The 15280-nt window shown below is 42.6% G+C and overlaps 1 protein-coding gene across 5 annotated transcripts in view; it reads left to right on the forward strand.

Annotated features, from left to right (window-relative positions):
* Nucleotides 1-15280, forward strand: part of KDM4C (lysine demethylase 4C) — a 410995-nt gene that overhangs the window by 147435 nt on the left and 248280 nt on the right. The gene's annotated exons all lie outside the window — the stretch shown is intronic.

Consider the following 15280-nt stretch of genomic DNA (forward strand, 5'->3'; position numbering starts at 1 on the left):
GAGGGGGTTAGGGGGTTGCATGGTAAAAGGGATAGAAAACAAAAGAAATTGACCTTCCTCTGAAGCAATCATGTTCAGTGCATTCTCTTCTAACTACCACCATGAGGAGGAGTTGGAGATGCCTGACACTGAGATTGGAGGTTAAGTTCCCTTTCAATTCAAAAGAGACAGAAATGATTGTTGCAGTCTAGTCATTAAGAAGTTATTGTCCTCCTTGTACTTGGCACTTTTTATGCTATTTCACTGTCAAGATTTGATTGTTTTTAACCCTTCAGAAAGAGAACAACAATTTAGGGGAAAAATCTATTTGTCTGTCTCAAGAATAAAGAGATGTCTTCGTTTGGTTCTGCTTTCCTTGAATGGTGTAGCAACTTATATATCTTTGACTTGGACCTTATTGTAGCTTTAATCTTGATGGGTATACATTGCATCCCAAGGTATAGCTTCTGAAGAAAAAGGAAAGGGCCAGTTAAATGCTTTCTGTTTCCATTGTAAATGTCCCTTGAGTTAACATCAGCTTATGGTAGTGCAAGGACTATGCTGGGTGTGAGAAGCAAAGGCAGTTTTTTTGCACTTGAATATGTAAGAGGCTAGGCTTTTATCACTGATAAATGCTCTAACAAAGGTACAAGGTAATACAGGAATATAGGATGAGGAGAGATTAATTCCAACATGGCAGGGATCTGAAACTTTTTTTTTTGAGAGGAGTGATATTTGAGCTGGTGAAGATTAGATGGGATTTTGGTGGTTTGGAAGTATGTGTCTGAAAGGGAATCAGCAGCTTGAGTGAAGTCTTGGAGGCAAGAGTGGTAGGATATTTTTGACAATTGTCTCTGTGTGGTTTGAGATGTAGTACATTGAGAATGGGGGGGTGGAAGCAGGCTACGAAATGCCTTGAATGTTAGGTAGAGGCATTTGGACCTTTGAATTCTGTGTGATGGGTAGCCAATGAACATTTTAGAAAAGAGTTTCAATATAAACTCTTTATAAAACACAGTGGTGAAAATACAACAATAGGTAAGTTTGCAATTTTAATAAGAGCATTTTTCTTTTTTGGCTAGTTTTTTTTACCGAATAAATTCTTTGCCATTTATTCAGCAAATATATATTAAGTTTCAGTTACATACAAGATAGTTTATATGTGGGAATAAAACATGAATAAACCAAATCTGGCCTAAGAAGAGCTCTTAGCGGGATGTTTCATTTTATTTCTATTTTAAGTATTGAATATTGCATACCTCTTAAGAGGATTGTGTCTTCTAAAATAAGCCTACATTTTAAAGAAATTCTGATAGCCTTTGAATATTTTCCATTTTGGTCAAGTGACTCTCAAAGCAGCAGCACGGTGTTTCCGTATGCTTGTGTTGATGGCCAAACGATTGCAGGGAGACGGTGGAAACATCCCAGTTCCACTTATTTTTCTCTCTAAATTTTAAGAAATGATATAAATGGGGGGGGGTTCATATTCCATCCATTAAAGATTAGTTAGGTCATCAGGCTTTGTGTTTATTTGTTTAACTGAAAGAGTGAAGAGAGTTAGGTTAAATCATTTACACTGGTATGAATTATTTTCACTGGCAGGAATGACTTAGAGAATACAGAAGATTAGCCATAAAATGCAGGCTGTGTGAGAGATGTTCAGAAAGGCCTGAGGAAGTCACTGATGGGGAAGCTCCTGCCTTGACCTCCTCTCTCTGATCATCTTGAGCCCACCCTACTTGATCAGTAATTCTTGTGGTCTTAACACGTGTACTCTCTTCATATTCCCAGTTCTGGGCATCCCATCCTGTGACATCCATCTCCCGCCTTTTCAGCTCATTCCCTTTGCTACCCCAACTCCAACATGCCTGTGGACCCCAGCAGGGATTAAATCTATTGATCCTACTTTTCATGATCACTCACACCCTCATGCTCTTACTTCCTTCTCTATCAGGCTTATATTCTGTGATCCATTGTTGTATACTCTCCCTTGCCTCTCTCACTGTGTCATACTCACCTGGCAAAATCCCCATCTTTTTTTTTTTTTTTTTTTTGCGGTACGCGGGCCTCTCACTGTTGTGGCCTCTCCCGTTGCGGAGCACGGGCTCCGGACGCGCAGGCTCAGCGGCCATGGCTCATGGGCCCAGCCGCTCCGCGGCATGTGGGATCTTCCCGGACCGGGGCACGAACCCGTGTCCCCTGCATCGGCAGGCGGACTCTCAACCACTGCGCCACCAGAGAAGCCGGCAAAATCCCCATCTTATTCCACCCAACTATCTTCCTGCTCTCCATGCTTGTCCCTGGGCAGCTGCTGTGGCTGGGGACAAGTACACAGCCGTCCCAACTGTTCTTCCCAGATCTAAGACCTCATTTCTTAGAGATCCAACCACATTCTCCTAGTCCATTGGCTCTCCTCTTCTCCTCTCTCTCCATCCTCATTCTCTGCTAATTACCTTGCTTTTCATTTCAGTGAGAAAACAGAAATTTCCATGGATTCCCACCAGCACACCTACCTACTTACCAGCCCCAGTGCCTGTATACTTGACCTCCCATTCCAGTATCCCAGATGAATTGTTTTTGCTTTTGAGGCCATTCGTACTCTTAACCTCAGGCCATCTTGCACCAACTTCTTTTTTTTTTCCCCAATAAATTTATTTATTTATTGGCTGCGTTGGGTCTTCGTTGCTGTGTGTGGGCTTTTACTAGTTGCGGCAAGCAGGGGCTGCTCTTCGTTGTGGTGCGCAGGCTTCTCATTGTGGTGGCTTCTCTTGTTGCGGAGCATGGGCTCTAGGTGCGCGGGCTTCAGTAGTTGTGGCACGTGGGCTGAGTAGTTGTGGCACGTGGGCTCAGTAGTTGTGGCTTGCAGGCTTTATAGCGTGGGCTCAGTAGTGTGGCGCACGGACTTTGTTGCTCCGCGGCATGTGGGATCTTCCTGGACCAGGGCTCGAACCTGTGTCCCCTGCATTGGCAGGTGGATTCTTAACCACTGTGCTACTAGGGAAGTCCCTTCCACAGTTATATTTCTATTTTAAAGGAGTCGCATGCCCCACCTAAAAGGCTAGAGGTGCCAGCAGCACCAGTGTCTTCTCAGGCTCTGCTCCTTTTCCTGCAGATGAAGGCAAAAACAGACGTGCTCAAAGACACAGTGGTACCCCTGTGTACAGAGGGTACAAAAAGACAGTTTCATAAGGAGATTTCTCAATAAATCCCCTCATTTCTTGCTTTGTCATATACTTTAGATTCTCAGGTGTGGATTTTCTTCTCTCTAAATTAGCCTTTTTTAGGATATTTATTTGATAAAGCCTGTGTGATTTAACATTTGCACTCTTTACTGGGTTTGGAAAACCCCTTTTCTTCCACTTGTTGACCAAGATTACAGTTACATGTTAGCTCTTTTATTATCATAGAGCATTTGAATCAGATAGATTCTTAAACTCTTCAAAAAATTTTCCTTTAAAAAATGTTGCACTGGTGTTGCATCTGACTCTCCTTTCTGATTAATGTGACTGAGAATTGGGCCAGTAATGTGGTTCATATTTGTGGTTTTTATTGAAGTGCTGTTCCCTTTGTGATGCCGAATCATTTTATACTGACCTTACGTTTTTTTTGAGTGGTTACCTTACAAATGCAGTTGAAATCTTTGTAGTCCACAACGACTGCACTTTAAGTTTAGTGTGAATGTACATTGCTAGTGAATTATATTCTTGGGTTTATTTGAATGAGTGAATGAATGAATGAGTGATTACAGTGACAGAAGAAAGGATGCAAATTTTAACCTTTCATTGAATTCCAAGAAATGTCTTCTTGAGTGTATGTGCTAAGGGCTATCAGGTGGCAGAATACAGAATAAGCCAAACGTAGTAGGCAAGTTCTGAGTCTTGTGGGTTTGGTATCTGGCCTAATTGCTTATAATTAATGATCAAAGAAAAAGATGTTCATATAATCACAGCAAATCGCTCTTATCTTTGTTGTTTGTTTCAAATGCTTTCTGTGTCACTGACTACAAATCCAGAATTATCTTTTTGGGAGCAGGGAATCAAAGGGGTACCACTGTGTCTTTGAGCACGTCTGTTTTTGTCTTCATCTGTAGGAAAAGGAGCAGAGTCTGAGAAGACACTGGTGCTGCTAGCACCTCTAGCCTTTTAGGTGGGGCATGCGACTCCTTTCTTTCCTCTGATATTTGGAAATTTCTTGGTAATTTTGGGGCGTATGTCTCTCTCCAGTGCCTTAGGCAAGACAGTGTTCACTTCTTACAAACCTCAGGTATGGTAATCCAGAATCTTCTTTCACACAGTTGCCGGAGGAAATGCAAGCTGAGGTTTTATACTTAAACTCAGAATCAGAACACTAGGAGGGAGGAGATGGTTAATGGTTGCATGAGTTTTTGTTTGTTTTAACTCACTGAGGGCATGGGCTAGTTTCCTATACTGCACAGGATTTATGCTCCCAGGTCTGCTTTGCACAGGGTCTCCACCCTGCTGCTCTGTAGGCCACAACAAAATCAAATTAGCCCTTTGGTTCCTGGTTGGAGGCAGGCAGTGGGAACAGGCAGGAGATTGGGGGGGTGGGGCGCGGAGAATACAGCCCACCCTCAGGGTTGCCTCAGGCCATCCTCCAGGGACTCTTCTGGGTTCTGATCATTGCTCCCTCCTCCAGGCCTTTTAGACTGAGCTTTAGTGAAAACTTGGCTGTTAGCAGGCCCAGGGTACTACTCTGCCTCTCTTGTTTCTTTTTTTTTTTTAATTTAATTTAATTAATTTTTTTATACAGCAGGTTCTTATTAGTTATCCATTTTATACATATTAGTGTATACATGTCAATCCCAATCTCCCAATTAATCCCCCCCCCCCCACCTTGGTGTCCTACGTTTGTTCTCTACATCTGTGTCTCTATTTCTGCCCTGCAAACTGGTTCATCTGTACCATTTTTCTAGGTTCCACTCATTCCTGATGGGAGGGACTGGTGGTGGGCAGAGCTCAATAAAACTTTAATCCGCTTGTCTGCTGATGGGTGGGGCTGGGTTCCCTCCCTGTTGTTTGTTTGGCCTGAGGCAACCCAACACTGGAGCCTACCCGGCTTTTTGGTGGGTCTGTTGGCGGACTCTGGGAGGGCTCACGCCAAGGAGTACTTCCCAGAACTTCTGCTGCCAGTGTCCTTGTCCCCATGGTGAGCCACAGCCACACTCCGCCTCTGCAGGAGAGCCTCCAACACTAGCAGGTAGGTCTGGTTCAGTCTCCCCTGGGGTCACTGCTCCTTCCCCTGGGTCCCGATGCACACACTACTTTGTGTGTGCCCTCCAAGAGTGGAGTCTCTGTTTCCCCCAGTCCTGTCGAAGTCCTGCAGTCAAATCCCGCTAGCCTTCAAAGACTGATTCTCTAGGAATTCCTCTCCCGTTGCCGGACCCCCAGGTTGGGAAGCCTGACGTGGGACTCAGAACCTTCACTCCAGTGGGTGGACTTTTGTGGTATAAGTGTTCTCCAGTCTGTGAGTCACCCACCCAGCAGTTATGGGATTAGATTTTACTGTGATTGTGCCCCTCCTACCGTCTCATTGTGGCCTCTCCTTTGTCTTTGGATGTGGGGTATATTTTTTGGTGAGTTCCAGTGTCTTCTGTAGATGATTGTTCAGCAGTTAGCTGTGATTCGGTGCTCTCGCAAGAAGGAGTGAGAGCACATCCTTCTACTCCGCCATCTGGACCCAATCCCTCACCTCTCTTCTTTCTTTACACCCTGCCTCCACCTGTTCTGTCCCTTCATTCAAATTATTCCAAAGCTTCATTTTATCCCTGTTTTCTGCTGGGACTCAAACTCATACAGTGTTGGCCCAGGAATCTCCTGTGGATTTTGTCTGAGGAGTTTTTATTAAACATAAAAACTGAAATTGTTTGAGGTCATTCTTCATAGAAAACTATTCTTTCCTTTGGTCTCTGGATTCTGCTTTGCTATTAATATGGACACAAGATAGGTTACTATATGTATTTGTTGAAATTAAACTCTTTAAAAACACATTCTGGTAACAAAGCTAGAATGTTGATGTTTTGTGTTACTGAGTCTTAGTCTTCCTGCTTTGAGGTTCTGAAATGAACCATGTATATGACAGTGAAGATTCAGGGAAACCTATATTCTTTTTACTATTTAACGTTCTAAACCTTTTTTGAGGGTTCAGTATTCCATTTTGAAGCTTGCAAAGTGTGGGTTCTTAATTTCAGGCCACTTATTGTTTCTTCTTTAGCCGCTTTTGTGGGTGCCCAAGTTGTGCTTTGCTGGGGCTTGTTAAGATCATATGTAAACATTTCGGGGCTGCCACTGCTGGTGACACATCTCACCCGATAGCCGCGGAGGAGCTTCTGATGGAATAATTATTATGTGAACAGCATTGTAGGAGGTTGTTACCATAGAAAAATATGATGTGGATCAAATAAAAGAGACACAAACTTTAATAAATTGTGCTTGGTTGCTTTCTTTTGCCCAGGATAAGCTCGCTTCCAGAATTCTCCTGGTCTGCTGTAGTGGAATGATGGTTTATCACAGGCTTTTTCACTGTTTTTGAAAATGCTGTTATAAACAGGTTTTTAAGGAAAACTTTTACATTGAGTCATCAGTTCACTTCTCTGTCCATCTTTACCACCCCCCCGCAATTAACATGCTAGTTACTTAAGTTTTTAAACTGAAATTCAAATCTCGGTTGAGATTTGAGGTTTTTTTCTGTTGAGATTCAAGTTCAAAGTCAAGTTTTGTTTTTATTTTTGATTTTTGTGGTAGCTGAAATGATGTAGTACCACCTGTTGAGAAGTCTAAAGTTATATTTTATAAGAGGGCACTGGGACGTGAAAAGGCACTGTTTTTTTTTTTGTGTGTGTGTGTGTGTGGTACGCGGGCCTCTCGCTGTTGTGGCCTCTCCTGTTGCGGAGCACAGGCTCCGGATGCTCAGGCCCAGCGGCCATGGCTCACGGGCCCAGCCGCTCCGCGGCACGTGGGATCTTCCCGGACCGGGGCACGAACCCGTGTCCCCTGCATCGGCAGGCAGACTCTCAACCACTGCGCCACCAGGGAAGCCCAAGGCACTGTGTTTTTGTGTGTGTTGAACTGCAGTTTAGCCTGCAGGAGTACTGCTATTACTAATCACTGCAGCAGATCTTTGCAGATGGATCCTTAATGGATCCCGAATTCCCCTTCCTTGGATTACTAGAGAACAGCTTTCTGAGAACAGCCATTGTGAGCAATAAAAGCTTGTGGTCAGAGACATCCTGTATGGGCATCATGGCTTCAGTTTGCTCTTACAAATGACCTAGTGATCAGCTGGTAACAGTGAAAATACAGGTCCCCTCCCCGCCCTTTGGATGGTGCTTTGTTGATGAACCAGGTTTTTCTCCTCTTTGTGAGATTATCCAATGTGATGGCAAGTGGGTGTCAAGCATTGGGTATTACGAGAAAACATTCCTGAAGCTGTAGGCTTCAGCTAGGAGAGGCATCTATGGTGATGGTGGGGAAATAAAACTGGCCTTGTCGGAATTTGATAGACTGGTCCACTCATGTCTTTGAGCTTCAGTTTTCTCATTGCTCATGTGAGAATGCCTGTAAAATGTGTTGGTATGAGAATTAAATTAGCTAATATAGGGGGGTTTGTAACTGTAAACAAGTATGAGATAGTATTAGAGAAGCAGATGTAGAGAGAAAATTAACAAATGAGAGATCAAAGTAAAAATGAAGGAGAGAGAAATATTAGGTGAAAGGTAGAATCTTTGAGTGCTTGTTTCATTTTTTGCTTTGATAAGATTTTGTAGCCATATTCAGTTCTTCGCATAATCAAAGTTATTTCCTGTGAGTGGCAGTTACAATATAATACTGTTTATATCCTTCTAAGTGAGAAGCCACAGGATCTTTCCAGTATTAACTTCAGACGCTCATTTATATCTCATTCTACACTCTAGGGTGAATAAGGCCTGGTGCTAAGAACACACGTTGGGAAAAACAAATCAAACGCCTCCAAACGCTGTTTATCACAGATATGGACTAGGGAAGTGGATGTTCAGAATTCCAAAACAATTGGAATATTTTCAGCAGTTTACAAATTATTGAAAGGTTCCTGATATTTTGACTTATCTGAGGGACTCTGTATTATAGTGATTTAGAATTTGTAGTTCAGTATTGCAAATTCTATTCAGATGATCTGGTCATTCTTAGTGACATTGTTGCCTTTTAACTATCGCTCACTTTCATATTCATAAATGTGCCCATATTATTGGTACATGCAATTAAATATGTGTTCATTTTAAAAAATGTTCCTGTGATTGATGGAAAATGTATTAGGTGACTAGAGCTTCTTGGTAAAATCAGTGCAGGCTTTTTACCATTATTACTAGAAGAAAATAAACTCTTCAGGCTTTATATTTAGTAACTCCCTTGATCATTTTGACCTAGAGTCTAAAGTGATGATGGTAAAGGAACTGATGATAAACAACATTAGTTAGAGTATGAGACGTATCAGATTTACCTCCTAAGGCAAGAAGCTTCCCTTTGAGGTGATCATCCGTCCTCTGCGTGGAGGCTTCTGGCCCTTCCAAGGCGCCCTCATCATTGTCTTGTCTGACTACTCCTTTGAAACTGCTTGAGCCATTGGCCTGTACCTTACCTCAGCTCAACAATCAGCCTGTGTTTTTATCTTATTTGACCTTTTGGTAGCAGGGGGCCCTTCTTCCCTTCTTGAAAAACTTTCTTATCTTGGCTCCCACACCCTCAAACTCTGGGAAGGAGTCTCACTGTCCCTATTTCGTCCCCTCTGATGGCTTCTTTAGCACACTCATATTGGGCTGTCGCAGTAGCTTTTATCCAGTTTACCTCTGGGCCAAAGCCAGTAGTCAGTCTCCATCCTCACTTTACTCAACTCCTCAGCCTCCCCAGCCTTGAAACACCATCTTCTTTTTCCTCATAACACCATACCCACCTGGTTTTCTTCCAACTTCCTGTCTGTTTCTTAGCCTCCTTTATGAGGCCTCCAAGTATTAGAAGGCCGCGGAGCTCTGTCCTTGGCCCTCTTCTCTGTCTTTAAGTTCTTTATCGATTTGGTCATTTGTCTTCCCTGTACAAGGATGTAAGTCCCTTGAGAGCAGGCACTTTTATCTGTCTCGTTTGTGCTTGTATCTACTGTGCCCAGAGCAGAGCTCTGTAGGTACCAACTGACTGGCTCGACCCTTCACCACTCCTCTCATTACTTGGACTTGTGTGTCCTAGCTCCCCATTGTTTCATAAAGATTGAAGCCAGTGGTTCTGTGATCACTTTGAATGTGACTTCAGTGTCCTGGAATAGAGTTTATATAGTTTATTACTTCACTTGACCTATGTCCTCTTTTTCCAATAATGGTACTACCTCTTTGTGGCAGGTAAAACTGAGGCCTTTGGCTGTGTTATCGATGCCTCCCTCATTTTTTATCCCCTGTGATCAGTTACTTTGCTTACTGCCTTGTTACCCATCCATTCCTTTTCAAACTTTTACTTTTTAACCACCTTGGAGGGTGATGGTTAGTTACCCCTTGTCTTGACCCTCCCTCTTAAAATCTGTCAGATTATGCTGAGAACGCAAAACTCTGAAGTTCCCTTATGAAAGAAAGGATTTTGAACAAGGAGTCCCAGTTGCCAGTATTCTAAGTCTCTGCCTCCTTACACCCATGTTCAAGTGCCCTCTATAGCTTTCTGTCGCCTGTCTGTGGGCCCAGCACTGCCTACAGCCTGTGCTTTAGCAAGCCTGAGTTACCCTGTACACACACCTGTGCTTCTTCATCTCCCTGCTTTGCATGTGCTGTTACCTGGAATATGGTCTTTATGCAAACTCCACACGTACTTCAAGACCATTTCAATTGCTTCCTCCTTTGTGAAGATCTATCTGCTCACCCTAAGCTTGAAGTAATCTGTCTCTACTGTGAAATCCCTGGTTATCTTTACCTTAACATAGTGCTCAGATATTTCTTTTTTTGGGTTTGCTTATGTCTTATCTCTCTTATAGGTCATTGAAGACAGATGCTTAGCCCTTGCCTTTTGTTCAATAAATATTGAAGGAATAAAAGAGACTCATCTCATGAAAAGAAAACTGACTGCCCTTTTACTATTTACTTACCTATCCTGGGTGTCAGTTCTCTTTTAATTGTGTTTATTCTTCCATTTCCAAGTTAATAACAGCTAACATTTGAGTGTAATGCTTTACTTTTCACAAAGCATTGTACATTTATCCTGCTTGACTTTTTCCCTTCAACAGTTCAGTAAGGCAACAGTGTATGTAAACCATAAAATAAGGCAGAAATTGAAGTGCAGAAGCTGTTTCTCTGGTTAGGTGCTACTGTGCCCCAGTCACTGGTCCATGAACTTTTCCTGTACTATTGAGTTGACTCTTCTTAGCAGCCCATTTTTTCCTAATTATTGAGGTATAGTTGATTAGCAATATTATGTAAGTTTCAAGTGTACATCGTAATGATTCACAATTTTAAAAGATTACACTCCTTTTATAGTTATAAAATATTGGCTGTATTCCCTGCGCTGTACAATACATCCTTGTAGCTTATTTATTTTATACATAGTAGTGTGGCAACCCTAACTGATACTTCAGTCAGGTTTGCAATTCAGGTGTATTCTCTTGGGATATGGGAGAAGGAGGAATATTTTGTGGGTGCCAAAAGAGGATATTTAAGAGTTTCATCTTCCCTATTTTGGAGAAATTGTAGAGATTTTCTTTCACATGTCTTCTTCGGTTTTTAAGGATTAAAATAGACTTGATTTCTACAACCCTCTGCCACTTCTTTCTTTTATGGCTCATAGAGTCTCATTTCTGAAATGTCATTAATTTTATTGGCCCCTGAAGGATGTTACTCACTCTTGATGAGTCCTGAGGGTCTTTGGGATATTAGTCTCATTTTAACTGTTCCTGGTGTAATTGGATCAGTGTGATGCTTTTGACTTAATTGGTTCCAGTTTGTCAGAGGAGAAAGACATTCTCCTTGGTGCGTTGCTAAAGGGTCTCTATCTCCCAGGACTCCCTACAGAAATCACATTATTCAGAGTCAGCAGTTCTTGGGATCTCCTAGAGGTCAGATTCAGCCACTGGTGGGAAATTCCCCAGGGAAGCCACAGGTAGGTTTTACGGGTATGTAAGTTGACTTCTCACATCCTCAAAATAACTTCTGTCCCATCTGTCCAGATTAACAGAATTATCAATATTAATTGCTTTTATAAATTCCCTCTATAACCTTTTCATATAAATCCATTTTTAATTTAGCATCTAATATAGAGAATGTCTAAAAAATAAAACAGCTGTTGAATTTATTTAAAAATATATTTTCGAAGGCTCTGCATAGCATAATTCCTTCCTACCTCTTAAGTAATCAGTATTCCTCTGTTGTAAAAGAATGATCTCTCTAACCTGGTAGTCCTTTCATTTTAGTGTACATAGGAAACCGGAGAACTTGTAAAAACTATGGAAGCTGGGTCTTACTCTTCTGCACCTACATTTTGCAGGAAGCACCTCAGAGTATTCTGATGCCTGTGATCCTCTGAGTACGTGTTGAAGGTACACTGCTGCAGTTTCACTGTTCTTTGCCTGTGACTACTGTCTTCTTTTGCCAGAATCCTTCAGGACAGCACTGACATTTACACAGGGTGGCTTCACCTCTTGACTCTTGGGTGTGTGGAGTACTCTGTCTCCCACCTCGCCACACATACCTTAGGCCTTGACCCCCTGTCATGAGTGCAGCAGGCATTGCTGGTTATTCCCCTTGTTTTTTCATTTAGGGAGCCCCCTACCAAACCCACGCCACCAGCATACATACCGTGTGAAACTACTATCACCTCACTGCAGTAGGTTTATAATTGCTTGAAGGGATGTGTATTGAACAAAATGATTTTGGTGAGAAATATGTTGGTCAACATCTATGTGCTGATACACAACAAGTAGAGTTGCTAAAAAGTTTAGAAGGTTTAAAAAAAGGTCACAGTAATCATGTTTTATTAAGAAATGCTCTTCATTTGGTTAACAGGGATACTTTTTGTACTCAATTAATGGCCCTCAACTAAAATTCATGTTTAATAATCATTCCCTCCGGGTTTTTTTTCTTTTTTTAAATAAATTTATTTTATTTATTTATTTTTGGCTGCGTTGGGTCTTTGCTGCTGCACGTGGGCTTTCTCTAGTTGTGGCGAGTGGGGGCTACTCTTCGTTGCGGTGCGCGGGCTTCTCATTGCAGTGGCTTCTCTTGTTGCGGAGCGCGGGCTCTAGACGCGTGGGCTTCAGTAGTTGTGGCTTTCAGGCTCTAGAGTGCAGGCTCAGTAGTTGTGGCCCCCTGGCTTAGTTGCTCCACGGCATGTGGGATCTTCCCGGATCCGTGTCCCCTGCATTGGCAGGCAGATTCTTAACCACTGTACCACCGGGGAAGCCCCTCCCTCTGGGTTTGAGTGAATATTACTCTTGAATATTAGTATTGTTGGGGCTGTGGTTGTCAGTAAGCACTGGTCATATCTTAATGGTAGTGTTACCTGAGAAGGGTGTTTACTGTGTAGTTCTATGTAAGAAGTATATTGCCCTATAAGAAAATTGCAATCCATTCTCTAAGGTAGCTGTGCAATTAAAAAGAAATCTTAAGTAATAATGTGGCTAGGGCTCTGGCTAGACCCTGCAGGGTGGACAGAGGAGTAAGGACAAAAAAGGCACTTGAGGTTTCGTAGAGAAATGAGTCCTGATGGGCTGTAGCCATCACAGAGTCATTAGTGCCCTGAAGAGTACAAGTAGTATGAGAGAGGTTCCGCCAGAGTGTTTGGTGGCTGGGTAAGAGAGAGATGATTCGGATGCCATCAGGAAAATACTTCATGAAAGATGCTGGGATCTAACAGGTGTAGAGGTACACATGTGGTGGAGTTATGTAGCCCATCAGACAAGAGTCACAGTTGGAGTACAGAAGGGAAAGTATGTGATGTGTTCCAGTGACCAAGTAGATCATCCTGGTTCTCTGGTGCATAGACTATAAGTAGGTAGTAGGATTTGGCATCATATTCTTAGAGCCTGCAAGCCTGGGCTTTTAAGAGAACTCTCTAAGTAATCCATAAGCCTAGTAATGCCCCTCCCCCACTTCTAAAATTCCTTAGTTTTGTATCCTTAAGAAAATTTTTTTTGGAAAAGTACACATTTGTAGCTTAGGGAGTCAGAAGTAGAGAGAGATGCTGCAAAGTGTACAATCAAAACAGTCATAGCAGTAGCAGTAGTCAGTATTCAGTTCTTTTCTCCTTTAATCCTTACAACATGTATTTGAAGTAGGGGAGACTGAGGCAGAGAGGTGGAATGTCTCCCCCTGGTGCGTACACAAAGGAGCAGAGGTAGACTGCACCCTGCATGTGGCCATTTCCACTAAAACACATCAGTTCTGAACCCTGGGATAATCTTGTCCACAGGGGACATTTGATAATGTCTGGGGACATTTTTGATTGGCATGACTGGGGTTAGGGCCACTTGCATCTAGTGAATAGAGGTCACAGGTGCCGCTAATGCACAGTGCACAGGTTAGTGCCCCACCACAAAGAATCATCTGGCCCAAACTGTCAATTGTGTGGAGATGGTACCAATTGTACCACCAGACTTTTTTTTAATTTTTTTGCGGTACGCGGGCCTCTCACTGTTATGGCCTCTCCTGTTGAGGAGCACAGACACGCAGGCTCAGCGGCCATGGCTCACGGGCCCAGCCGCTCGGTGGCATGTTGGGACACGAACCCGTGTCCCCTGCATCGGCAGGCGGACTCTCAACCACTGAGCCACCAGGGAAGCCCTGTACTACCAGACTTTGTAGTCACCGTTCATGCAGACCTCTATTAAGTTTTCCTTTAAGCTGTAGAGCTAATTTAAGAAAAAAAGCAGTTTATTTTATTCTTAGTTTTTTGATTGTGCAGGAGTTATAGTGAGTTCCTTTATATGTCTGTGGTAGTAAAATCTTAAAATATTTTAGTTCCATAAGAAATATGTATCTCCTGTGCTAAGTATTACTGTATTGAAATGGAATCAAATAGACCATCAGCATAAATTTAATCAGCTTCTCTAAAGCACATTCTGGAATTCTCCTATGGGAGCAATAGGTATTAGGATGTTAACTTGAGAAAGCCTCTATTAGATTCTGACAGGTAATTATGCCTACAGGTTCCAAATCCCTTGGTTTCTTTAATTCTGCAGGTGGTGCTGTTTGCCTAAGGGAAAGATAAATGCCAGCATTTCCTGCCTGTTTGAAGCAGATTCTAGTTATCTGCTGCATGCACTGCTGGTTGAGGGGCATAGCTACCACTGGTTGAAATGAAACAGATTTAGGAAAGGAATGGCTTGGGCCACATTCAGGGTCGACTTTCCTCATGGAAAAAAGTAATTCTGATGAGCAGTGTTCTCTGCAAATAACTTTTAGGCTAAAATTTTACATAGAATTTAAGAGGGAATGCTATGTTAATAATACACTTTGAAAGGGCAAATAAAATTCTGCCAGTACAATTGAACTTGATGGTAATTTGATTAATATTTACTTACATATGGGTTTTTTTAAATTAATTAATTAATTTATTTATTTTTGGCTGCATTGGGTCTTCCTCGTTGCCCATGGGCTTTCTCTAGTTGCGGCGAGCAGGGGCTGCTCTTTGTTGCAGTACGCAGGCTTCTCATTGTGATGGCTTCTCTTGTTGTGGAGCACGTGCTCTAGGCACACGGGCTTCAGTAGTTGTGGCTCGAGGGCTCTAGAATGCAGGCGCAGTAGTTGTGGCACACAGACTTAGTTACTCCGCGGCATGTGGGATCTTCCCGGACCAGGGCTCGAACCCATATCCCCTGCATATGCAGGCAGATTCTTAACCACTGAGCCACCCGGGAAGTCCCTACATATAGTTTTAATACACATGTAAGACAATGTGTAAATCTCAAAAGGAGTAAACATTTTAGTCAAGAACATAGAGGTTTGACAGTCTAATAAGGAATATAATACGATGGTAAGGATTTTGGCATGTTTGTTTCTGGAATGAATGGTTCTTTGAATTACAGTTTTTCCAGATCTTCCACTTTGTAAAACTCATTATCGAAATTAGAGTTGGATAATTTTTTCTAGAGTTAAATTTCTATACTATCTTACATGAGCTGATCCTTTTTTTTTTTTTTTTTTTTTTGCGGTACGCGGGCCTCTCACTGCCGTGGCCTCTTCTGTTGCGCGGCACAGGCTCCGGACGCGCAGGCTCAGCCGCCATGGCTCATGGGCCCAGCCGCTCCGCGGCATGTGGGATCCTCCCGGACCGGGGCACGAACCCGT

This window comes from Grampus griseus, assembly GCF_964374135.1.
Source record: "Grampus griseus genome assembly, chromosome: 6".
NCBI classification, from domain to species: Eukaryota; Metazoa; Chordata; class Mammalia; order Artiodactyla; family Delphinidae; genus Grampus; species Grampus griseus.